Source organism: Stomoxys calcitrans, chromosome 5, assembly GCF_963082655.1.
Source record: "Stomoxys calcitrans chromosome 5, idStoCalc2.1, whole genome shotgun sequence".
Taxonomy (NCBI): Eukaryota; Metazoa; Arthropoda; class Insecta; order Diptera; family Muscidae; genus Stomoxys; species Stomoxys calcitrans.
This window is the reverse complement of record NC_081556.1, coordinates 89,273,849-89,300,213: the sequence shown is the minus strand read 5'-3', so window position 1 is coordinate 89,300,213 and position 26,365 is coordinate 89,273,849. Positions and strand designations below refer to the sequence as shown.

The 26,365-nt window shown below is 40.9% G+C and overlaps 1 protein-coding gene across 1 annotated transcript in view; it reads right to left on the bottom strand.

Annotated features, from left to right (window-relative positions):
- The window catches only part of LOC106088019 (uncharacterized), a 213,908-nt gene that overhangs the window by 152,644 nt on the left and 34,899 nt on the right, over positions 1-26,365 (bottom strand). The window lies entirely within an intron of this gene.

The following is a 26,365-nucleotide window of genomic DNA, read 5'->3' as shown; positions in this document are numbered from 1 at the left end:
GACTACCACATTATCTGAAAAGTTTGCTTGAAATCGGTTCAGAATTTGGTATAGCTCCCATATATATGTTCATCTGATTTTGGGTCATTTGCAAAAATGTTGTCATTTGTCAACCGTAGTTATTACTCTTTGACCACATTTGATCGCCGAGGTCTATCAAAATTGGTTCAGAATTGGATATAGTTCCCACATTATACTTATAGGGTAGGCGTAGGGTATTATACAGTCGGCTCCGCCCGACTTTTGCCCTTTCTTACTAGTTTTTAATTATAATAAACTAGCTGGACAGTGCCTTCCAGCTGAGCCTTCTTTCACACTCTTATTTATCGCCTATACTGGCATGGTCAGGAAAAAAGTCCTGTTTGGGGGTGCTGGTACGGCCTTTCAGGTATTTCGCCCCAATGTGGATAGTATATTGGTGCTCTCTTCCCAAATTTCTTTCATTTGAACCTTATAATGCCACTGTCGGTAAATTTGTCCAGTATGGGGGTGTTTTTGGGGGTGAAGTGGTACCCCATGTATCAGATTCGTGCTCTAGTCTCAAATACCTTTCATTTGAGCCTATTATTGGTTTTAATTTCCATTTGTCGAGATTTGGAGTTGGGGCGGCCAGCCTAGACATCCCACCTTAAATAAGTATACCAAATTTCTGTTTTTGAGTTATTATAAACCTATAAACCTAAATTTCGCGTAAATCGCCCCATCCATCTCCGACATCTGGTGATTTTGAAAATAGGTTATGGGAAGGGTATGCCCATTAAAGTTTAGATGTTAGATTTACTTCACTCACTTGGTTTTGGTGGTGGATTGGAGTTGCCAAACCCTTTGCCCGGAAAATTGATATCAGATTCATACTCTACTCCCAAAAACCACATTTGAGCTACATATTTATGAGATGAGTAGTCCCTAAAACACTTGGCTACAAAAGGGATATCGGATTTGCCATAATCCACAAATATGTCCAGTTTGAGGGATAAGTAAGGTGGGGTAGTCACACACGCACTTAGCCATGAAAAAATATCAGAAATATCAGCATCGTGCTATACTTTTCTTTTTATTTCAGCCGCAATTGCAATTGGTTCGGGGGAAGTTTATGGGATGAGAATACCCCCAAACCCTTGATCTCAAAATTGGATAAAAAATTCGTTTTCTACTATCGAATACCCATCATTTGAGCCCCTTATTGCCATCGTAGGCAAACATGTCCGGTTTGAAGGGAGTTTAGGGGCCGGACCCTGAAATAATATCAGCATCGTGCTAGAGCACGATTTTGTTTGAGCCCGATAATGTCAAGCATTTTGAAGGTGGCTATTAAGATATTCAGGACTACGGGTCTCGTCCTGTTCCACACTAATAAATTTTGTTTGTATTGGTTATCTTCATTCAAAATCATATTTCAAAGCAACCACCTGGGATACCACATTTTTAAATATCCGCAGGTCCTTCTGCGTCTATCCTACCAAAGACTTTTTATTGCTATTCTATTCTATCCTGTTCGGCCTTCATTTATTGTTCTTAATTCCTTTTTTTGGCTAGGATGGCGATTGTCCTTTAAAACGTCCATTCATTTGAATACAATATATTCTCGGTCGTCCTACATGACAGTTTGGTGTTGTTTTTAGTGGGAGCAAAGGGTCGGTCCCCCGACGCTAAAACTTAAAAGACAATTTATATGAGTCATGTAATATCGAGATTTACATATCCGGCTGAACGGCAGAACGTGATCCAAATGCTTGAATCCTTATATTAACATTAGATTTTAACTCTACTGTCATATACCTTTCGTTTAAATCCCATATTATCCCGATCGAACAACACGTCTTATTGAAGCGTATTAGGTGGGTGGGAAGGTCCCAAATGTGTATATCAGATTCGTAGCCATCTCTCAATGACCTTTCATTTTATAGCCAGATGTGTACTCAACTTTCAAACACCTTTCATTTGATACCCATATTGTTCCAATCGGTAAATATGTTCTGTTGAGGGGTTTTAAATACCTTTCATTTGATATCCATATTGTCCCAATCGGTAAATATGCCCTGCTGGGGAGTTAAGGGGGTTGGGGGCCCCTCAGACGCCAAGGAATATATTTTTATGTCAGATTTGTACTTTACTTTTTAATACCTTTCATTTGATACCCATATTGCCCAAGGCTGTAAAAGTGTCCTGTTGGGTGGTATTTTTGGGGGTGGAGAACCCCCCGACAGCTAAGGTGACATTTTTATACCAAATTCGTACTAAACTCTTAAATACCCCTCATTTGATATCCATGTTGCCCAAAGCGTTAAGTGTCCTGTTGGGTGGTGGTTTTGGTTTTATTTTAATGTTCGTACTCTACTCTTAGATGCCTTTTATTTGATACCCATATTGCCCCATTCGGTAAACATGTCCGTTCGGGTGGGTTTTGAAATGGGGCCTCCGCCAGATTATTTGACCCCACAATTTTTATAGAAATTTCATGTGTTTGGGGTATCAAAAGGTGGCATGCAAAATTTTGCTAAATCTGGCGAAAATGGGAGAATGGGGGAGGGTCCGCTTTGTATTTGTTATAATGGAATAAACCATCCTTTATTACGAGGAACAGGCAGATGGTACTTGATATAACCTTTGTATCGGAAGATATACGCGGAAGGATATGCGACTGGGAGGTGTGGGATAACCACATCATTTCTGATCATCGTTATATTAGTTTCAACCTTGGCGAAAACACTGCAGAAGTGGTCTCTCGGCTAAACAGAAGAAAGGCGCCTTAGGAAACATTTCGCAACACATTCTTTACGACTATCCCCTCTAGACCTAAAAGGGAAGTGGAAACTATAGAGGATATAAACATACTGGGCAAGCGGATCACGAAAACCGTTAATGTCTCGCTTATGTCAGCATGTCCTAGAGCCAAACCAAGGGGCGACTGCCATGATGGACCCGGCTTCTAGACTTAAGAAGATCCTATCCTCGAAACCTTAAGAAATCAAAGAAAGTATGCTCGACACAGGATAGCTGTGAGCACCACACAGGATAGAACTTTGCGATCCAATCTGTGTGTTTCACATAACTGTCGCGAGAAGCTTAGCTGCGAGCGTCCACTGGTTGCGGATAGTGGAATGCTCAATATGGAGTAGCTGCAACTGCAATCGCGGACAATCAGCGGTACCGAGTGGAGAGTCTCAGTGAGAGGCCGGGCGGCACCGGCTCTTGCATAAAAACTGGGTGCCTATGATGCTCGATATGAAAAGGCGAGTTATTGGCGCCTTTCAATAACCAATGGCCACCATGTTCCCACGGCGATCGGTCCTTTGGACCGGGAAGAGCTTGCTCACCCACAGGAGCTTGACGAGGATCGTCACTACAACAATAGAGAATGTATGGACAATGTCTAATGAAGAAACTACTTGTTGACGCATATTTCCCGGGAATCTCTCCAACGGACAATGTGGCGCCAGAAGAGGTTGCCACTGATATGAATTTGTCGGAGGTGACGGAAGAGGTTGTCACTGAGATAAATTCGTCAGAGGTTATTGGGAAAAGTGCGTTCAAGTCGAAAATTCTTTGGGTAATAAAAAGTTTTGACACCTTTAAATCTGCAAGCACTCTTAGAGATATACTTCAGGAAGCTCTGCGTACTACAGCGAAATGGCCTAGCGAAAGTGGCCTAGGCGTAAATCCGTCTAAGACGGAAGTATTTATGTTGAGCAAGATATCCAAGATACCCACAATGGCACCTGTCTCTTGACAGAGAATGTTCGATTTACTTAAAGCGCAAAATACCTGGGTTTTTTGCTGGACAGAAACTGAACTTCATATCAAACATTTTGAAAAGGGCAAGATAGGTTCATGCCCTATATACCTGCAAGAGAATCATTAGTAAAAGTTGGGTGCTTTAACCGTGTGTCATGCACTGATTACAATTGCAGTAATATTGGGTTGCCCAAAAAGTAATTGCGGATTTTTTAAAATAAAGTAAATGCATTTTTAATAAAACTTAGAATGAACTTTAATCAAATATATAATTGTCATTTTGTTCGATAACCTTTTGCCATCTTCCTCGCAAATTTAGTATTCCACGCTCATAGAACTTCTGGCCTTTATCTGCAAAAAACTGAACCAAGTGTAATTTTATAGCCTCATCATTGCCGAAAGTTTTACCATTTAAGGAGTTCTGCAAAGATCGAAATAAATGGCAGTCTGATGGTGCAAGGTCAGGGCTATATGGTGGATGCATCAAGAGTTCCCAGCCAAGCTCACTCAGTTTTTGGCGAGTGACCAAAGATGTGTGCGGTCTAGCGTTGTCCTGGTGGAATATGACACCTTTACGATTGACCAATTCTGGTCGCTTCTCCTTGATGGCTGTATTCAATTTGTCCAATTGTTGACAGTAAACATCCGAATTAATCGTTTGGTTCCTTGGAAGCAGCTCAAAATATACCACACCCTTCCAATCCCACCAAACAGACAGCATAACCTTCCTTTGGTGGATATCAGCCTTTGAAGTGGTTTGAGCTGGTTCACCATGCTTGGACCATGATCGTTTTCGACTAATGTTGTTGTAAACAATCCATTTTTCATCTCCAGTTATGATTCGTTTTAAAAACGGATCGAATTCATTGCGTTTAAGGTGCATATCACAAGCGTTGATTCGGTTTGTTAAATGAATTTCTTTCAATACATGTGGTACCCAAATATCAAGCTTTTTCACCAGTCCAACACTTTTTATGTGATAGTGAACGGTTGATTTTGGTATATTTAACTTCTCTCCTATCTCACGCTCAGTTACATGACGATCCAATTCGATTAATGCTTAAAATTTGTCAACGCCGACTATATGAAAAATCCGCAATTACTTTTTGGGCAACCCAATAGCAATATGGTGTTGTCGTATGGTGGTCGGCGGAGGCCACCGTAGCGCAGAGGTTAGCATGTCCGCCTATGACGCTGAACGCGTGGGGTCGAATCCTGGCGAGACCATCAGAAAAATTTTTCAGTGGTGGTTTTCCCCCGCTGGCAACATTTGTGAGGTACTATGCCATGTAAAACTTCTCTCCAAAGAGGTGTCGCACTGCGGCACGCCGTTCGGACTCGGCTATAAAAGGGAGGACCCTTATCATTTAGCTTAAACTTGAATAGTACTGCACTCATTGATATGTGAGAAGTTTGCCCCTGTTCCTTAGTGGAATGTTCATGGGCAAAATTTGAATTGGATTTTTGTATGGTAGTCGGCGCTTCAAGAGTCCACCTACAGTTTAATACTCAGCCGGATTCAAAAAATGGCTTGCATCACAGCAGCATTGAGGACGACACCACCATGCAATGAATTGAATGCTACACCAAATGACTCTAGATATTGTGGATCTCTTTTGTTATGTGGCGGCCACAGACACTGTGTTATCCTAGATGCAATGTCCGATGTTCCAGGCAGTGTAGAACACACATTACCTTAGCCGCTTTTTGATAAAAAGTACTGTACCACTTTTCCTGATAGAACCAATTGGAAGTATAATGTCTCTGTTAATATAAGCTACATATACTTCTATACGGATGGTTCTGAAGAACTTGGGGTGAATTCTGAAGATCTTGAACTGGTCATATAGAGTAGGTTACCCGACCACTGTAGTGTGTATCAAGTCGAGAACTTGCGATTAAAGAAGTAATGGAATGGCTAAGATGTAATGTCATAACGACGATTGGCATAAATATTCTCTCAAACTGCCGGGCGGCCAATAAATCTCTGGGGAACATATTTCTGAATCAAAAACAGCAATCGATTGTCGCAAATCTCTCAAAATTTATTTTTTTCTGGGTGTCGGGCTATAAAGATTCCTCAGGGAGTTATAGAGCAGGCAGTTACCGAAAAACTGCAATCTGTAGGTATGCATCAAGCGCCATGTAAGCCAAGTCTTCATGATCAAGCGCGTAGGGCAACGAATGATAGATGGTCACAAATGGGGGGTTGTGAGATGGGGGGTTGTGAGTTGGGGGGTTGTGAGTTGGGTGGTTGTGAGATGGAGGTTTGCGAGCATTATGTTGTCCACTGCTTTGCTGTCGCTGGCCAGAACAGATGTCTCATTAATTGTGTTCGTCATGACAGGTCTGATCGGTACCTATGCTGACTAGCTGAAGGTTTCCAGTAACGACTTTTGCAGAAGCTGTGAGGACGTCGAGGAAGAAGAAACTATAGAACATCTGCTATGTGTGTGTCCCGTACTGGTAGTCGGAAAGAGCTTCTCATTTCTTTGAGAGCTTGTTTAATTTAGCGGATATAAAAAAGCGGATATGTTTCTGTGGTATAACAATGAACGAAAACGTTTATGTGGATCTGATGGCAGATTGCCACTTAAACCTAACCTAACCTAGCAAAATATATTCGCGCACTCGAAATGATGAAGCAAATCCACTGTTTTTTTCATGGTAGCATGCAATGCATTTATTAGAAACAAAAAAAAAACAAATAAACAAAGTTCACTTTTTCATTGTTAATTATAAAAGACTAAAGTTGTTGTGTTTTTTGTGTTGTTCCTAGTGTCGACAAGTCAGTTTTTATTTATCATGTTTTTGTTATTGTTGTTTGCTTAAAAACGATTAGAATCTTCATCTAATGTTGGCCATAAAGACCACATTCATCCAACAAGCTTTTAAACGCCCACAATATGATGGATATTGGCTGTGTTTTTCTTCGGAACGCAGTACAAAAGATATGGAAAAATGTTTCTTAGTCTGAAGGTTATGCTTAGGACTTGTCCAAAAATAATCCTGTGAATAAGGATTATGTCTTTGACATCACAAGATTTGGTGAGGACTTTTACGTGTCAGAAATTTGTTGAATATTTTTTAAACATTTTTGAAGCTCATTTTAAAACACACCCTATGTTCTCGATCCATGCATTCAACAACGACATGGTTAATGTGCTAACAAGAATTCCATTTCATATCGTTTGGTTAATTTATGATGATTACTTAAAATTCAAGTTATGAATTGGTTGGCTATCTATCTAAGCCATGGAGTCATGGACTGGGTGTATGACTGACTGACTGTCTATCCGGTCATACGTTTGATTTTTGAAAAGTGCCGAACACACTGCGATCAAACATTACGAAATATTTGTGTGCTGATATGTTGCACTGCTGTATGTTATGTGGATGCGCATGTGTGACTTCAAACGTTTGAAGTTATTATTGAGTCACTGAGTGCCAACTAAGTGTGATGAGGTCAGAAATTCACTCGAAAATGAGAAGCATAATTTGAGAATAGTGTAAATCTAAAAATTGTTCGATCTTTAATCGCTTAGGTAATCGACTAAAATTTCTTCCTAAAAATTTAGGTGTCGCTATTATTGCATTGTATAGTATGCCATGCCCAAAGGTTGCTTATGCTAATTTTGCCCATGAACATTCCATTAAGGAACAGGGGCCCAAAGGTTACTTTACTTTAATTGGCAATGACCGAACAATTGTCGTATTAGCCGAACTTAGTATAGCATTCCAAGCACTTTGGTCTTCTGCGCTTTTTCTAAAATCTTTGAAACCAAGTTTTGAGATATCTTCCATCACTGTATCTTTTCATTGGACTTTGGTCGCCCCGGTTTAGGTGTAACACAGTGATCGCCTTAAAACACTTCTTCACTGAAGCTTCTTGATTCATTCTGACAACATGACATAGCCAATGCAACCGTTATATTTTAATACTATGCTAGAATACTTTTATGAACCGTTGAGTGGAGCGGACGTTTTGTTCTTTCGCTCCGCAAGAATTTTTCTGTAACTCGTAATAGGTCATTATTTTTGGAAAAAAATTTTAAGTCACTCAAGGACAGCTACGATAGTGTTATCCTTTAGGCGGTTGATGATCTGCGTCTGTTTCCAGTGGAGTGGCAGATCTAGAGCACGGGAGTAGACTTAGAATGGACTTTAGCATTTATAAGGCTGTAGCATTTTGTCTGCTACTGAAACCTCGACTGGAGGAGCTGCTGCTCCAGGCTCCACCAGCCGTCAGACGATTGGTCAGAAGGGGCTTTTGACGAACACATCTAGTTCGAGTCTTAAGAACAACCGAACCTTTTACTTCTTCGCATGCCTATAATTTGCCTAGGCCAACCAACACGCTCTTTAAGAGATTAGAATAATAGAGACGCATCGCTCTTAGGTTTATTAAGAGACTTTATGCGAATGATCCTATGACTCTCACCGTTCGGGAGAGAGACTCCCTAAATTGGACTCGGGGATTCGCTGCACAGGCTACCCCAAAGACTACACGTCTGAGTTCGGAAACTGCACCGCATTCAGCCGAAAGACTGCGGTCACCTGGAAGGCATCCCATGCCTAAAAGAACGAGGGCGAACCACAGTATAAAGGGTCCAAGAAACTTTGCTAATGTCGCTAGGGACAGTTTGGTGATGGCAGTTGTCGACAAGGGAGAAGAACAGGACTGCATACCTAGGAATAATTAGAGTGGGATAGTCAATGGACTGTCATCAGTATACTCCGATGTTCTTGCAAACGATGTGACGATGCAAGCTAGTATCGTGGCTGATACAAATTAATTGCCTTTTGGAATCAAAGCTCAATTGAAATGTATTGTTGTGCGCTAAAACAGATTGGCGAGATCTGGCCAGGCGCAGCACTAGATTTAAGTAAGAATGTAGATATTCCTTCTCGATCAATGGGGCATGCTTGGATACCAAGGATTCCCTTAGATCTTGAATCCATACTTGGAAGACTAAGGGAATGCAATGCCAAGCTTTCAACCACCGACTGGAAGTTCGGCAGATTGGATGAGGCTGATTGCCACCGGAGACATGCAGTATTCGTACATAACTCCGGCTGTCCTGCAGACCTCAGCAAGTCTAAAGGAATTGTATCCAAAGGATTCAACAAGTTGAAAGTGAAAGTATATAGAAGCGGTGGGTTTGGGGAATCAGGAGTGGACTTAACAGTAGTTGCTGAGCACTTGCCTGACGAACTATCGACCACATCGCTAAAGTCTGACATGATCGAGACAGGAAGAGAAGGCATCGAAACGGGACCCGACAAGCCCTGTGTGGGTGGGTCATCAGGTCATCCGGGCTCAAGGTGTGTACCAGCGGGGAAGGATGGAATTCAAAAAGCACTTCGATAGCAGCAGCAAGTAAATCATTTAAGGAGGAATTGTCCACACCGCAAGTGTCCAGTGTCCTGAGGAAGAGTGGTTCCACTATTTTCTCGACTGTCCCTGGATGCGTACGCTCATCACGCGATGCTCATCATGACAAGATCTATGAGGTGAATTCCTTGCGGAATCAGAAGACGAGGCTGACGCAACAGTGGTGGAAGTTCTGAATTCGGACTATGGTCAGGTTTTCGCAGATAAATCTCCACCATTGTGTGTGTGTCCCGCACTGGCAGTCAGAAGGACTCCACTTTAGGTCCTCATTTCTTTGAGAATCGGTCTGATCTGGCGGATGTGAACGTTTGTAATCTGTTGGGCTTTTTAAAGCGATCTGGATGATTCAACGGTGGGAACTAGAAGGCATCTTCTTTCTTCTTCTGTTCTTCTTATCAGTGTCGTGTATAATGTAATCCTCGTCAAGCTCTTAAAGTCCGCGACTGCAGTTGCAGCTACCCTGTATGGAGAATTCCACTATCCGTAACCTGTGGACTAGGGTACTGACTTTTTACCACCTCATATTCCTGTATCATATTTTGAGAGTTTATATTTAAGATTAGATAAAATCTAACATTTAAGGTGATTTGATAAAAAGAAACCACACGTACAAAATGATTTTATAATTTTTTTTTCCTCATTTTGGGAAATTTTTTGAAGTCACTGTTAGGTTAGGTTGAAAAAAGAGTGCTGATATAAATCCAACCCATGCCACTACGGACATACACCTAACCCAGTAATCGGCTTTTTGTGCGCTCTGTAAACTAAATAGTAACCTCGAAAAAGAAAATGTAAGTCAGGAATTCCATGCTGCTTACAAAATCCTGTCTGGTATTGTGTCCCTACCAAAGTGCCGGTGTCAGTTAGCCGGGAAAGCCGGGCAATGACAAAGGAAATGCTCCAACGCCTCATCATCTTCTTCATATGCCCTACACATGCTATGACTTGTCGCACCGATTTTGCATAAGTGAGATCGTAGTCCTTTGTGTCCTGTTACAATTCGGATCTCCCAGTAGGACTTCCGTCATACGCATTCGTAGCCCACGCTCTTAACTCGGATTGCGTCAACCCGACAGGCTTCGGGTTAACCAAAATTGTTGACTGCAGTCCTCTAGCTTTCACTGCCAAATAGCCTGATTTTTCATTCCCCCTTACTCCGCTATGGCCCGGCACTCTAACGATGCAGATCGTGCCATTCTCAAAGAATCTATAAATCTCCTTACACTCTAAGACTGTTCGTGACTTTACCGTCCTGGTTGTTATTGCCCTTAGGGCCAGTTTACTGACTGTAAAGATGTTCGCACTCGACGTACTGGCCTTAGCACCACACCACCTCACGCATTCCATGATCGCCCGGATCTCCGCCTACAGGACCGTATTATGGTCAGGCAGTCTAAAACAGACCTCTGTCCCTGTGCCCTGATGGCAATACTAGGGTTCCGTCAATCCAAGACTGTGCAGCAGTGCCTCGCACTCGACCTCAAGTGTCGTCTTAGGTATCCGATCGGAAACCTCCTCCATTTCTTCCAGGTTTCCTATCGCTGCCTCGATTATACCTCGATGGTATGAGCTGCTCCTATCCTCAATCCATTCTCCCATCACCTTAAGTCTCATAGCCGCAATGGCTGCCTCGCACTTAATCTGTATGTCTATGGGTCTGACATCTAGAATAGTCTCCAGTGCTCTAGTGGGCGTGGTCCTCATCGCTCCGCTTATGCCAAGACAACATGATATCTGAACCTGTTGTATTATGCTTACGTTGGACTCTTTCTCCATCGCAGTAAGTATCGGCCTAATCATGCTCCTGTAGAGCCAGTGGACCATCTTCGGATTCAGGCCCCATTTCAAGCCTACGGTCTACATAGTGCCCAACATCTGTGAGCCTTCTCGGTACCCTCCTGAATATGACACTTCTAATTCAGTTTCCTGTCCAAGATCTCACCTAAGTATTTGTGCTTGTCAGATATCGAAAGTGTTCTATTGAGAAAACGTGGTGCGTCAAATTGGCCCACCTTCGTCTTCATCGTGAACAGGCAGATTTCAGTCTCCTCTTGGTTAACATTGAGACCCCTAGGTCTAGCCCAGCCATATGCCATCTGCAAGACGACTGGGATCCTTACTCCTTAAAAGTATTATCACATTGTCTGCGTAGCAGAAGGGTTCAAATCCCTCCTCTGTCAGCATCCGTAATAGGTCATATATGGTGGTTACACATAATGCATCTTTTAGTAAGTGAGTTATTTATAAACGTTCTTACTGTAGTATTATTGCCTAAAAACTCCAGCTCCCTCATGATTGACGTCTTTTTTACGCCTTCAATGAAAAGAAATTCTACCAATGTTTATTCCTTAACAGCGAGAGAAACCTCTATGTAGCCGACTAGATCGTAAAGGGCTGTTTCAATGGATTCCCTTCACTATATGCATGCTGGTGTCGAGACAGGCAATCTCCAGGGATCTTTGCCCTAAGATATGTTTCTATCAACCTCTCTAGAGTCTTCAGCATAAAGGATGACAGACTAGTAAACTTCTTATGTGGATATTATATTCCACAACTTTGTTCTATTTCAATATACACTGCCGCTCTAATTCCTTGTAGCCTATGTTCCGGTTAATTAATTTTAAACTGCAGTTGTCCTACAAATTACCCAACAAACGTGGGTGCACAGGACTATGCACAGACTTGTTCTAATACTATTATCCTGGCGGCTAACAGTTACCACCAGCATTGATGGATATATTGCCACAGTCACTGCTATTGTTTACTTGCTGCAATATCCAACAGAGAATTTACACTGAGGCATACAAATATTAGACTGCATATACGTACCGCACCGCACTACACAACATCATACCTCATTACACTTTATAATGTTATCTTGAAACAATATGTGTTCGAATTTAATTAAAAATTTGTATGATTATGTCAATACAAAATGGCAACATTTAATAAACGTGCAGTACCACTGCTAGCTTCTCTATCTATCTCTCGTGTGTGTGTATGTATGTGTGTTTATTATTGATTCTAAAAATTTACAACACCTGTGTATCATTTAGTCAGGTGTTGCCAACCTTGGTGACCAATTATAAAATCCATGGAATGTCACATGGCCTCATATCAGCAAGTCAAATGAATTTTTAATACTAAACTACAAACCCCCTACATTGTTGCTGGCAATAACGATTAGGGTGTTATATCAAAAACCAATAGCTAGTAAGAGAGAGTTCACTTTGGCCAGGCCACGTTAACCTTTCCCTTTACTTGCTTTCTTCGTATACACTGGTAGAAAAAACATGTTGCAAAATCATGGACCAATGGTGTCAATATCATGAACAGGTGTTGTTAAAAATATTGTTAAATGCGAGAATGATTTTATGATCGCACGTTGTTGATTTCGTGTACTGACCGTTGTGAACATCATACCTACAAAAGGTGTATGTATACCAATTTCAAATGACTCTTGCAACATTGTTTGAATATAGGCGGCCAAGGCAGATTTAAAAAGGTGGTCTCAAGCGAACAGCTGTTAACAGCCGACCAGGATTGACGGTATTAAGATGACAGATTTTTGTTTGCCTTCTCGTGTTTGTTATCTTCTTTCTCGCATATTCTCTGCTCATGTACGCACATGTATACACACACACATATACCCAAAATTCCTTTGTGTGTGTTGGCGAAACGTCGATCAGCTTGATGACAACATGGCGGATTGCACCATATGATTTGTGTTTGTTGTACAAATGAGACCACCTTTAATTGTTTTCGCCATGATAGGCGGTTGTGGTGCTAAGGCATTTGTAAAAAAAAATTTACATTAAATTTTGTCAGAATATGAACCCCTGTAGTGCGATTCGCGAAGTATGTTTAAAGATTTTGGTAATCTGTAATGTGTACCATAATCGACATCGTTGAAATCAGCTGTTTTGGTTAACGGAAAGAGTAGATCGATAGCATTAATGACGCGGCCATGATGAAAAAGTTTCTCTCAAAAATCCAATGTCCAAAAAATTAGTAGACGACATGGGAGTGAGTGTAGAGAGATGCTTTTGATGAAAACGCATTTTCCACAGGATACGACGGGACACACGGAGACACCGGAATCTGGGAGTAATGAGGTTGATGGAAGGCTTATCGAAACAGAATTTATGGTAAAGGAAAACTTGACGAACTTCCAACCATTTAAGTCACCAGGACCTGATGAAATATTTCCGGCGTTACTAAACGTAAAGAGTAGGACATTCAGCAAATTGCTCAAACACAAACAACATGCCTATATCCAGGAAAGATCAGTGGAGACTGCCCCGCACGAGGTTGTACATGAAATAGAAGAATCCTTCAATCCCAAGACGTACACATTTGTGTTATGCATTGATACCCTCTCGATGTCAATGTCCTCTCGATGTAAATATGCGGACCGCCGCACAGATCCAATCTTTAGACCAATACCAGGTAAAGGATGACCACCATAAATAAACTATTACGGATTTAAACTCATCTGCTAGGCTGACGATGTCATAATACTTCTAAGGAGTAAGGATTCGAATCAGCTATGCAGGTGGGCCGAAAGGGCCTTGAAGATGGCATACGATTGGGCAAGACTTAGGCGTTGGGATTGTAAATAGATCAAATCGGTCCATGTTTTGATATATCTGCCATATAAACCGATCTTGCATCTTGACTTCTTGAGCCGCTAGAGGGCGCAACTCTCATCCGATTTGGCTGAAATTTTGCATGAGATGTTTTCCTATGTCTTCCAAAAACTGTGCTTAGTTTGGACAAAATCGTTACATAACCCGATATAGCTGCCCTATATACCGATCATGGGTCTTGAATTCTTCAGGTTTTAGAGGGCCCAATTCTTATCCGATTTGACTGCAATTTTGCACGTGGTGTTTTGGTATCACTTCAAACAACTGTGAAAAGTATGGTTCAAATCGAGGGCGCAACTCTCATTCGATTTAGCTGAAATTTAGCATGAGATGTTTTCCTATGTTTTCAAAAAACTGTGCCTTGTTTGGCGCAAATCGATACATAACCCGATATAGCTGCCATATAAACCGATCATGGGTCTTGACTTCTTCAGCTTTTAGAGGGCGGAATTCTCATCCGACTTAGCTGTAATTTTGCACGTAGTGTTTTGGTATCCCTTCCTGTGCTGGGTATGGTTCAAATTGGTTCATAGCCTAGTATAGCTGTCATATAAACCGATCTGGGATTTTGACTTCTTGAGCCCCTAGAGGGCGCAATTCTTATCAAATTTGGCAGAAACTTTGTACAACGACTTCTCCTATTACCTTCAACATATGTGTCGAATGTGGTCGGTATTGAGTCACCTGCCACTGCACGGCCTGATGTCTCAATATAAGGACTTCTGCCTATTCTAGTCTTCCTAATCTTGATAAAGACAGCCTTGCTCCCGTAGAGCGCCATGCCTCTAGTCTTAGCCAAACTTGTCAAGGAGACTTGATCATTGCCAACCACAAGGAGAGTTCCATCCACCTTCTCCTTCCTGTGGAAGACCTCCCACTTCTCTACAAGCTAACTAATTGACGCAGGGTATATCCGAACAAGGCTTTGAAATCCTTTCCGTATTTTTTACACCAAGAGATATGCCAATGAACTTCTGATCGACTAGTGCTGAGCAAGAGATTAAATAGTGATATTTAGCAAGCTAATAATGGCGGTATATAGTAAGCCGATATCAAACAATTAATCGATTATGGTACCACAGAAATAAAAAAGGAAGTCAATACGCTCTTTTCTCCATCGCTTTGAACCAATCAGACCATACTATGTAAATAGTATTTGAAATGTGAAAATTACATTCCATTCTTTTATACCCTCTACCATAGGATGGGTGTATACTAATTTCGTCATTCTGTTTGTAACTCGCCTCAGACCCCATAAAGTATATATATTCTTGATCGTCATGACATTTTAAGTCGATCTAGCCATGTCCGTCTGTCCGTCCATCCGTACGTCTGTCTGTCGAAAGCACGCTAACTGTCGAAGGAGTAAAGCTAGCCGCTTGACATTTTGCACAAATACTTCTTATTAAGGTAGGTCGGTTGGGATTGTAAATGGGCTATATCGGCCCATGTTGTGATATAGCTGCCATATAAACCGATCTTGGGTTTTGAATTCTTGAGCCTCTGAAGGGCGCAATTCTCGTCCGATTTGACTGAAATTTAACACGTAGTGTTTTGGTATAACTTCTTACAACTGTATTAAGTATGATTTAAATCGGTTCATAATTTGGTATAGCTGTCATATAAACCGATCTCGGATCTTGACTTCTTGAGCCAAGAGAGCGCGCAATTCTCATCCGATTTGTCTGAAATTTTGCATGAGGAGTTCTGTTATGACTTCCAATAATTGTGCTGAGTATGGCGCAAATCGGTACATAAACTGATATAGCTGCCATATAAACCGATCTGGGATCTTGACTTCTTGAGCCTCTAGAAGGCGCAATTCTCATCCGATTTGGTAGTCATTTTGTACAACGGCTTCTCTCATGACCTTCAACATATGTGTCTAATATGGTCTGAACCGATCAATAGCTTGAAACAGCTCCCATATAATCCTATCTTCCGATTTTGCTTCTTGAGCACCTATGAGGCGCAATTCTTATCCCAATGAACTGAAATATTACACAATGACTTCTACAATGTTCAGCATTCATTTATGGTCCGAATCGGACTATAACTTGATATAGCTCCAATAGCATAACAGTTCTTATTCAGAGAGATGCCTAAAAAGAGATACCGCGCATAGAACTCGACAAATGCGAGCCATGGTGGAGGGTATATAAGATTCGGCCCGGCCGAGCTTAACACGCTCTAACTTGTTTTAATCTAAAACTATACTTTCTTATCATCAGCCCAAACAATATGCATCGATATATCCCTGGAAAAAAATATTTTCTATGCGGTGCTTTACAAATATTTCTCAGAAATTCCAATAATAGCATTCATAGCTCATTCATGCTGAATCGACAGATATTTTAACTTAAGATGTCACACCAGCTATGAATAATAAGAAAAAAACCCGGTCCAGTTCAGCGCTATCCACTCAGCCACACATGCACATTGAAGAAATCTGATTCCGTTCGCTAAGTTTAAAAACTCATGTGACGCATTGCAGTCATATCTTGTCTGCACAGACATATTCTGAGGTCTTTCCAATGTTCCACTCGTTTGACAGCACAATCAGAATGTACAGATGTTGTCATCAGACACACAGCAGCCTCTCGAATGACGTTGACCAAAATGATGGGGGGGCCATACCAGCCAGCAAATGTATACAAAAGGCTTTGGCTAACACACAAAAGTAAAGTCCTCAATTCTGTATTGAGAATATTTTACCTCAAGCCTCAATAATTGAACATTTTTCCGATGCAATGATGCAGGAACCTCGGAGCGAACTGAATGTAAATGTTGTATTTTAAATCTGTCTTACATCAACGTTAATTTGCAAATATTTGTGACGGTGGTATCACTTGTTTGCTATCAAATTAAATTTCCACACTGATAGAAATAGGCGGTACATCGTCAATACCTTTCGGCTATACTTTATTCAATACCAAACGACATTAAGTGATTTATATCTTGCATAGCATGTAGTAATATTTTGTTAAAAAATACCGGGCTGGTTCACTATTAATTCCCTGCGGTAGCGATTTTTAAACCCTTCTTCACTAATGTATAGGCTGTATGAGCTGTATGACGACGATAGTGTAGTTAAATGCATCAAAATACAGCGGCTGCGTTGGCTAGGTCATGTTGTCAGAATGGATGATGAAGCTGCAGCATAGAAGTCTTTTGAAGGCGACCATAAAAGAAAACGCAAAAGGGGAAAACCAAAACTCAGATGAAGTAACCAAGTGGAAAACGCCATCTCGAAACTGGGTGTCAGAGATTGGAGAAGAAGCGCAGATGATCGAGGCGCTTGGACACTGTTCTACTTTTGGGCTAGAGGACCCATTTTCTGTAATGGCCAATTAAAGAAAAGTACTTCACTTTTGTGGTAATATCCTATACACCCTATATAGGGTACTAGCCGAACCGGGCCCGCTCCGCTGCACTTTCTTTAACTCTCTAATATCTTATGAGTATCCCCAACACTTCGTCTTGAATGTGGATATCGAATTCGTGCCACTGTAGCCTATTTATGTCCGCCTATGGCGCTGAATGCCTGCGTTCGAAGCCTGACAAAAACATTGGACAAAATTTTAAGCGTTGGTTGTCCCCTCTTATGCTGGCGACATTTGCGAGGCACCATGCCATGCATGGTCAAGTACAGAATTCTCCCCAAAGAGGTGTCGCACTGCGGCACGCCGTTCGGACTTGGCTCTAAAAAAGTCGCTTATTATTGAGTATAAACTTGAATCGCAAAGCATGGTGAGAAGTTTACCCCTGCTCGGTTCCTTGGCAAATTTTGACTCTACTCCCAAATGCCTTTCTTTTGAGTCCTGTATTACCGTATAGGTAAATATTTCTGGTTTAGACAACGGTGAAGACACTTGGCCCTTAAAGTATATATAAGCTTTGTGCTCTACTACTACCATATTGGCATGAGAGGTAAATAAGTTCTGTTTGAGGGTGGGGTGGACCCCAGGGTCTTTATCCCGAAATTGAGTATTAATTTCCCGAAAATCAATCGATTTCCACCCCAAATAGCTTTTATATAATAGGGAAGAAATTTGGTCTGGGGCGGCTCCCCTAACACATGGCTCTTCAATTGGATAACAAATTCGTTTTTTTCTCTCAAGCACCTTTCTTTTGAGCTCTTTATTGTCGTGATTGGTTTATATATCCATGGGGGGTTTTAGAAGGAGGCATTCGACCCCAATAATCAAATTGAAGTATTGGGGTGACCCCTATACTTCAATTTGATTTTGTATACCAGATTCGTAATCTACTCTCGAACACCTTTCGTTTGAACCCCATATTGACATGAACGTCCAATATGTTTGTTTGGGGGAGTTTTGGGGTTGGGTCGGCCTGATGGGTACTTTGACTCATATTTTAATACCATATTCTACTCTCCAATACTTTTCATTTGATACCCATATTGTACCGATCGGTCCACTTTTGATATTGGGTGGTGTTTTTGGCATAAGGGAGTGGGTCCGCCCCCCTTCCGATATCAAAAAATTATCTAGCCTATGTTTCCTTCCAGACCAACGTACACAATCTGTGAAAATTTTAAGGTAATCGGTTCAGCCGATTTTGAGTCTAAACGGAACAAACAAATGAACAAAAATTAATTTTTATACCCACCACCGAAGAATGGAGGTATTTTCATTTGTCATTTCGTTTGCAACACATCGAAATATCAATTTCCGACCCTATATAAAGCATATATATTCCTGATCGTCGTAAAAATCTAAGAGGATCTAACCAATTCCGTCCGTCTGGCTGTTGAAGTCAAGCTACAGTCTTTAAAAATGGAGATATTGAGTTGAAACTTAGCATAGATTCTTTTTTGTCCATAGGCAGGTTAAGTTCGAAGATGGGCTATATCGAATTATATCTTGATATAGCCCCCATATTGATCAATTGGCTGATTTAAAGTCTTAGGCTCATAAAAGCCACAATTATTATCCGATTTTGCTGAAATTTGGGACTATGAGTTGTGTTAGGCCCCTCAACATCTGTTTGCAATTTGGCCCATCCAGATTTGGTTATAGCTGCCATATAGACCGATCTCTTGATTTAAGGTCTTGGGCCCATAAAGTGAATGTGTTAGACCTCTCGACTTCTTTTTGGAATTTGGCCCAGATCGGTCCAGATTTGGGTATAGCTGCCATATAGACCGATCCCTCGATTTAACGTTTTAATTCTATAAAAGATGTATTTATTGTCCGAAATTTGGAACAGTGATTTGTGTTAGGCCTTTCGACATCATTCTTCATTTTGGCTCCGATCGGTTCTGATTTGGGTATATCTGCCATATAGACCGATCTCTCGATTTATGGGTATGGACCCATAAAAGGCGCTTTTATTGTTCGATTTCGCCGAAATTTGGGACAGTGAGTTGTGTTAGGCCTTTCGATATGAGTAGTTTTGCCCATCACTGGTCGAAGTTTTGCCCATCGGTTAACCAATAATCGTTTTACAACAAAAGAAAGGTCCTTTCACCATAGACGAAGCTGCTAGAAGGTTTACAATAAACAATGTTAGTTAAGATACTATCTTTAAAGTTAATTTCCTATTTACTAACGGATATGACCATCCGTATCAAATTTTGATTGCTGATTGATTCTTATTTTACTTCACATATGACTGTCCAATTATTATTATGGGAATTTTTTATATCCTCCACCATAGGATGTGGGTATACTAATTTCGTCATTCTGTTTGTAACACCTCGAATTATGCGTCTAAGACCCCATAAAGTATATATATACTTGATCGTCGTGACATTTTAAGTCGAACTAGCCATGTCCGTACGTCTCTCGTCTGTCCGTCCGACCGTCTGTCTGTCGAAAGCACGCTAAATCTTGAAGGAGTAAATCTAGCCGCTTGAAATTTTGCCCAATTACTTCTTATTGGTATAGGTCGGTTGGGATTGTAAATGGGTCAAATCGGTTGCCATATAAACTGATCTTGGGTCTTGACTTCTTGAGTCTATAGAGGGCGCAATACTGAAATTTTGCACGTGGTGTTTTGGTATCACTTTCAACAACTGTAAGTATGGTTCAAATCGACTCATAACCTGATATTGCTGCCATATAAACCGATCTTGGGTGTTGACTTTTTTAGCTTTTGTAAGGCGCAATTCTTATCCGATTTGCCTGTAATTTTGCACGTAATGTTTTGGTATCACTTCCAATACTTGTGCGATGTATGGTCCATAACCTGATATAGCCGCCATATAAACCGATCTGGGATCTTGACTTCTTGAGCCTCTAGAGAGCGCAATTCTCATCCGATTTGGCACAAATTTTGTACAACGGCTTCTCCCATGGCTTTCAACATACGTGTGCAATATGGTCTGAATCGATCTATAGCTTAATACAGCTCTCATATAAACCGATCTCCCGATTTTGCTTCTTGAGCTCCGAAACGTACTATAAATTGATCCATGGTGGAGAGTATATAAGATTCGACCCGGCCGAACTTAGCACACTCTTACCTGTTTTAAATGAGCAGTTTAACCAAAAATAGTTAACCATTTGGACGCTCCTATTTTTAAGGCCATTTTGCGTCTTTAACTACAGTTCACTGTTGACTTGTCCCAAAGTAAATTTCCTAACTTTCAACTATATTTTGAACTTCATTTTACATTATTTTAATAACTATATGCAAAGTTGAGGATTTATTAACCTACCATTTAAAATAATAGAAAAGAAAATGTTTCCATAAAAAGTTGGAAAATTTATCAGCTTTAAATTATGTTAGCTAATCTTTGGCTCGAATCTTTAAAATTAGGAAAAAAAATTTTTCAGTATGGAGTTTTAAGGCATAACACTACCCTAAGAAAGTTTATTAATAACTAACTTACTAGAAGATGAATTACAACAGGCTTGGGATCTGTAGATCTAAAAAGATAGGTCAGCAGAGGAACACCTCAAGGGTGTAATGTCACCTCTACTTTGGAATATAGCAATTAACAATACATTATTTTCTCTGGAAGAAAAAAGTGTAATAGTGGTATGCTGACGATGTGGCTAGTGCGGTTAGGGAAAGTTTCCCAACACTCACAGAGATATGCTTCATGGAGCTTTGCGAAAGACAGCGAAGGGGCTACCAAATGTGGTTTAGGTGTACACCCGTGCCGAACAGAATTAGTTCTTTTCAGCAGGAGATACAAGTTGGCCACCGTGGCACCTTGGGGAGGAGAGAATGTTCCTGGTTGTTTTGCTGAACAGGAAATTATCAGACCTATAATGCTTTACCGTTGTTGTGGTCTGGTGGATGGCGCTTCCAAAGTCCATCACAGCCGCACTGAGGACGACACCATCTGAAGTACTGAATTTAACGCTACACATAATGCATTGTGGCTAGATACTGCTGTGAGGCTAAGGGAGATTTCTGTCAACGTCATGGCAGAATAGTTCAAAATTTACCTGGGGGTCGGACCACCGAGATATCTCAAGGAAGCGTACAGCAGACGAGCTTGCGAGACTAAGGGCAACGAATTATTGATGGCCACAAAGCGGAGGTAGTGAACATTCCAAAATTATGTGGCGCAATCTTGATTTGAAGGGGCCTACCGCTTTTCTTTGGGGGCTAGAACAGTTCTTGTGTCGGTCATGACAGGACACTGTCTGATCGGTAAACATGCTGACAAGCTCAAGGTTACAATTAACGACTTCTGTGGAAGCTACGAGGACGTGGAGGAAGAAGAGACTATAGAACATCTGCTGTGTACGTGTCCCGCACTGGCAGTTGGAAAGGGCACCACTTTAGGTTCTTATTAATTTGAGAACTTGTCTGATTTAGCAGATGCGAACATTCACAACATTTTTTAAAGCGATCAGGATGGTTCAACGGTAGTAACTAGAAGGCATCTTCCTTCTTCTGTTCCTGCGGTATTACAATGGACGAAAACGTCTAGCTGAGTCTGATGGCCCACTTTCCTTAGAAGTTTTTAGGATCTAATGGTTAAAGTAGAAAGCGAAGACTTAAACTTTAATGAAAAGAGGAAAAATATATTGCGGATATTGAGGCGCTTGGAAATCCATTTTGCCTTTTACTAATGAAACGAACGTTCTGTGATTGCTAACTAAGTAAGTATGTATGCTTATCTGTAATACCCTATATACTTAATCGTTATAAAATTCTAAGATAATCTCGCCATATCTGTTGGTCTGTCCGTCTTACTGTCTGTCAGTTGTTATAACGCAGCCGTTTTAAAAATTTATAATCTAAAGGTTTCCAGCCAATTCCAGCCAAATTTTAGATTAAGTCGCCAAATATACAGATCTCCGATGAGTCGTTTCTAGCTCATGAACGGCTTTTTTTAGCCGAGTTCACTGAAATTATATGTTCTTTAACGGCTTACGGAGCGATTCAGGCCATACTTGGTTTGGATATTGGAGACCATAGTGGAAGTCATTGAGCAAAATTTCAGCCAAATCGGATAAGGGTTTTTGAGAGAAACTTTTTTATCTTTTTTATCATTAACCCTATCGACCTGTTCCCAGAAAAGCTTCCAGGAGGCACGTTTTGCCGCTCTGATTATCTTATTGTATTCCTTGAGCCATGTGTAATACACATCCCAATAAACTTCCGTTTTTTTTGCGACTGCTCCGTTAAAAAGTCTGCGAACCTCTTTCCCAATATTGCGAATCTCCCCGGTCATCCAGGGTTTTTCTTGGGCTGATTTCCTCTCGCGAAGAGGACAACTATCTTCGAAGAATCCCACCAGTGCTAGTTGTAATCCTGTTGACATTTTCGTCAATGTCTTCCATGCTTGGACAATTTCAATTATCTTGGCCAAGTCTTCTTCTCAGTAACCTTCCGAATTTTGTCCAGTTGGTTTTCAACTTATTCCGGAAGCCTATAGGATTGGGCGCTGGCCGTGCTATTCTAAACCTAATGTAGCGATGTTCAGTGAAAGAGTGTTCCATGGAGACCCTCCAATCCTGAGCCTCATCGATAAGATTTTCCGAACATATCCCTAATCCTATTAACAAAGGTAGCGGTGTTACCAATATTAAGTGTTATTAGGTCGTTAGTAATCAAGAACTCTGACAGGGCTTGGCCCCACTTGTTAGTGATGATACTACCTCACGAAATGTGGTGAGAGTTCGCATCGCACCCTATTAGTACCTCGTTTCCTGTCTGTCTTGCTTTACCCACCATCCGTTGCAGCTCCGACGTGGGTGGCGGTGTCGGAAAGTTGAAAGGCAGATAAAGTGATGCCAGGTATGCTCCACCGTCTCCCTGTCTCACCACTGTTGCATCCGACGTTGACAACTCTGGGGAAAATATATAGTTCAAATTTTTATGACAAATAACGCATGTCCTCGGTCGAATACCAGTGTTATTATAAAATAATTGGTAGTTAATATGGTTCAGTCCAGAAACTTTGTTCCGGGTCGTCCATGGCTCCTGAATTAAGGTAATATGAATCTTGTCCTTGCTGATTTTCTCTATCAGAGCGTGTGTAGCAGTCTCGATCCGGTGGAAGTCTATCTGGATTATCTCAATCATTGGTCCTCCAGTAAATGAACATCTTGGGAGTAGGTGATGATCTCATCGTCTGCTCCCTGTTCTTTAGACTGCATTGACTTTCCTGTCACTGCACTGCCTGATGACATCTTCCGACCTTTTATAAAGTCGGTAATCTTTCCATCGTCGGGTCCCAGTTCGTTAAGCTTTATGGGGTTCCCATTCCCTGTACTGCCTGTTGTTTCAATACTAGGATCTTTGCCTATCTTAGCCTTCCAAATGTTAAGTAAAGGACATGGCTAAATCGACTTAGAACGTCAAGACGATCAAGAATATACATACTTTATTAGGTCTCAGATCAATATTTCGATGAGTAACAAACGGAATGACGAAATTAGTATACCCCCATCATTTGGTAGAGGATATAAAAATACTATAACATATTGGGTTGCCCAAAAAGTAATTGCGGATTTTTTAAAAGAAAGTAAATGCATTTTTAATAAAACTTAGAATGAACTTTAATCAAATATACTTTTTTTACACTTTTTTTCTAAAGCAAGCTAACAGTAACAGCTGATAACTGACAGAAGAAAGAATGCAATTACAGAGTCACAAGCTGTGAAAAAATTTGTCAACGCCGACTATATGAATTACTTTTTGGGCAACCCAATAGAATTACCGAACATTTGACATAATCATATCATACAATACACATGTATATGAAATATAAGAAGCAACTGTGGCGTTTGAGGTAATATTTGACTGAATAACTTTTACCCATAATTGTCGGTATTATGCTTCACGTTATTCGACACTACTTAACTATGCTCTTGCAGGAAATAAACAATTTTTTCTTACTTCATGTTTAAGGCGCTCGCAAAAGAGGAGGTGAAAACTGCGATGTGAAAGAAAGCAGTCAGGGCAATGATAATCGGCAATCATCATCCAATTCTGTAGTGCGCAGCACTAAAGCCATTAAATCGGGGTCGTCTTAACACTGATTTGAGATGTATGTTACAGAAAATCAAAACCTCAAGTAGATGCACCCTTCACTGACTTGCTCCATACAAAGGTGCCACAACGTTGTAGAATTATATCTCTATGCACATGACACTGCACAAACTTTAATTTTCGCAGATGCCGCACTAGAGCAAACTGTGATGGAACGGCATGGAAAATGTAGGTCAACATGTATTTGCCAGATAATACACACTTAAAAAAGCCTCAATTTATGCTAAGAATTGTGTTTAGATAGTGTCAATAAAGACCACATGGTTATATTCTATGAAAAATATACATGGGCTTAACATACAGGTGGCGCTATTTTATTATATTCTTCTACTTTGGATGAAGGCGTATTAACTTTGTTACTCAGTTTGCCACCCCCAACAAAAACAAAATATGTCTAAACTTTATAGCAATGACATTCTATGGTGATGTGGCGATGTCTGTCCGATTGTCGAAACCACGCTATGTTTCGAAAGAAATGAGCTACTCGCTTCAAATACGAAAATATTTCTTATTGATTAAAGTTAGATGAAATCAGGTTGATTTGGCCCATGTTTGGATAAAGTCCTTACCTCCCTATTTGACTAGTTGAAGCCATTAAGAGCGCACTACAATCCCCACCCACATGCCGTAGCCAACATTTTAAATTCGATTAAATCCCTAATTCCTTTGTAATACTTTCTAGCATAGAGCGGTATGAAAGAGTTTCACAAGCTGAATTGAATGAAGGGTGATTAGTGTGACATCATGATACTGCCATGTTAAGCTATGTTGTGGCAATTAAAAGGCAGAAAACAGACCACCTCTGCATAGATGGCCAAAATAAATTGACCTACATACTTTCCAACCTGAATGAACGAAGACAGTTTATAAGGTCCACGCAGGCACGTGGACGTTATTGATGTCTAGGCGTGTTTCATATGCGAGTTAACTGTGCAAAGCGGTGAAATGTAATTGTTATATCATTACAGAATCTATGGCAAAGGAAGCCTTGAGCAGCATCAAGGATCTAGTGCTTATGGAAGGTGAAGGATCTAGTGCTTATTGGCATTTGTTCAAAATCTTTGGATGTCAAAGTGGGTGGGAAAAACATTAGCCCGAAGTCGATTCCACATACCAACGGTTCGGGCGAAATAAGAATTCTCTCTATAATGCATTGTGCGGTCCGCTGGCCAATCAATTACAAATGGGTGTGAGTTCCTGGAATGTCTAGTATCCCTGACATACATCCTGACAACAGGAATAAGAAGACGAATATCAGACGAACACACACCATGAAAGTACCGATAGAACAGCGCCAAACAATCCACATTGCGACGATGATCAAGGGAGGCAATAGAGTTGGATACCCCACTGTCTCCAATCAACGCCATCGCTCTCCTCTATACACGGCCCAGTAGCTACAGGGATGATTTTAAAGCTCCAGCCCATACATGTGAGTTGTAATCCATTTTCGGAATTATGAAAGTGTTGTTGATGTTAAGAAGATCAGACGGAGTGAAGTAATTCTTACACCATTTAAGGAAGCCTTAACACTTGAATGCTTCTTTCGATACTTCAAATACATGTTTAGCCCAACGGACATCACTTTGTATTTTCATGCCCAGAACATCAAGAGCTTCTGATTGCTCAACATGTATACCGTTGATAGACAAAGATGATCGTAATGAGTCATCGAATCGTTTGTGTGACAACAAGCAGCACTGAGTCTTCCGTGCATTAAAATCTACTGGATTCATTCGACCCCATTCAGAAATGGCCAGCAAATCCAGGCAGAATGTATCATCCATAACCCGCCTCTTGCCTTCAATCTCTCGAAGACTCGGCCTATGGTCGAATGAGTACGAATTACAGAGATCAATGTCATCCGCAAATGAGTAGATCGGATTCGATCGATCATTTTCATCAACAGATCGTTGATGAAAATAAGAAAAAGAGAAGGAGAAAGAACAGAGCCCTGGGGTACAGCTGCGGTCAATTTATGCTCATTGGAGCAGAAGCCATCTATAATGACTCGAATAGTGCGATCTCTGAGAAAGCTCGAAATAAATCGAACGATTTTATTACCGACACCACTGGGCTCTGGAGACTATTCTAGATATCC